Raw genomic sequence first — 1748 nt, 5'->3', positions numbered from 1 at the left:
AGTTAACAATAACTATGTACAATTTATGCAGATAATCCGCACTTGGGATGGGCGCCCAGCATCCACTACGGACTCCGAGAAATAGATTTATCGGTAAGTAAAATCTTATTTTCTCTATCGTCCTAGTGGATGCTGGGGTTCCTGAAAGGACCATGGGGATTATACCAAAGCTCCCAAACGGGCGGGAGAGTGCGGATGACTCTGCAGCACCGAATGAGAGAACTCCAGGTCCTCCTTAGCCAGAGTATCAAATTTGTAAAATTTTACAAACGTGTTCTCCCCTGACCACGTAGCTGCTCGGCAAAGTTGTAATGCCGAGACCCCTCGGGCAGCCGCCCAAGATGAGCCCACCTTCCTTGTGGAGTGGGCCATTACAGATTTAGGCTGTGGCAGGCCTGCCACAGAATGTGCAAGTTGGATTGTGCTACAGATCCAACGAGCAATCGTCTGCTTAGACGCAGGAGCACCCATCTTGTTGGGTGCATACAATATAAACAACGAGTCAGATTTTCTGACTCCAGCTGTCCTTGCAATATATATTTTTAATGCTCTGACAACGTCCAGTAACTTGGAGTCCTCCAAGTCACTTGTAGCCGCAGGCACTACAATAGGCTGGTTCAGATGAAATGCTGACACCACCTTAGGGAGAAAATGCGGACGAGTCCGCAGTTCTGCCCTGTCCGAATGGAAAATCAGATATGGGCTTTTGTAAGATAAAGCTGCCAATTCTGACACTCTCCTGGCAGAAGCCAGGGCTAGAAGCATGGTCACTTTCCATGTGAGATATTTCAAATCCACCTTTTTTAGTGGTTCAAACCAATGAGATTTTAGGAAGTCCAAAACCACATTGAGATCCCACGGTGCCACTGGAGGCACCACAGGAGGCTGTATATGCAGCACTCCCTTAACAAAGGTCTGGACTTCAGGGACTGAAGCCAATTCTTTTTGAAAGAAAATCGACAGGGCCGAAATTTGAACCTTAATAGATCCCAATTTGAGACCCATTGACAATCCTGATTGCAGGAAATGTAGGAATCGACCCAGTTGAAATTCCTCCGTCGGAGCACTCCGATCTTCGCACCACGCAACATATTTTCGCCAAATTCGGTGATAATGTTGCACGGTTACTTCCTTCCTTGCTTTAATCAAAGTAGGAATGACTTCTTCCGGCATGCCTTTTTCCTTTAGGATCCGGCGTTCAACCGCCATGCCGTCAAACGCAGCCGCGGTAAGTCTTGAAACAGACAGGGACCCTGCTGAAGCAAGTCCCTCCTTAGAGGTAGAGGCCACGGATCTTCCGTGATCATCTCTTGAAGTTCCGGGTACCAAGTCCTTCTTGGCCAATCCGGAACCACTAGTATCGTTCTTACGCCTCTTTGCCGTATAATTCTCAATACTTTTGGTATGAGAGGCAGAGGAGGAAACACATACACCGACTGGTACACCCAAGGCGTTACCAGCGCGTCCACAGCTATTGCCTGCGGATCTCTTGACCTGGCGCAATACCTGTCCAGTTTTTTGTTGAGGCGAGACGCCATCATGTCCACCATTGGTCTTTCCCAACGGGTTACCAGCATGTGGAAGACTTCTGGATGAAGTCCCCACTCTCCCGGGTGAAGATCGTGTCTGCTGAGGAAGTCTGCTTCCCAGTTGTCCACTCCCGGGATGAACACTGCTGACAGTGCTATCACATGATTCTCTGCCCAGCGAAGAATCCTTGCAGCTTCTGCCATTGCACTCCTGCTTCT

Source organism: Pseudophryne corroboree, chromosome 11 (genome assembly GCF_028390025.1).
Source record: "Pseudophryne corroboree isolate aPseCor3 chromosome 11, aPseCor3.hap2, whole genome shotgun sequence".
Classification (NCBI taxonomy): Eukaryota; Metazoa; Chordata; class Amphibia; order Anura; family Myobatrachidae; genus Pseudophryne; species Pseudophryne corroboree.
The sequence above is the reverse complement of the archived record's forward strand: the minus strand, read 5'-3'. Positions refer to the sequence as shown.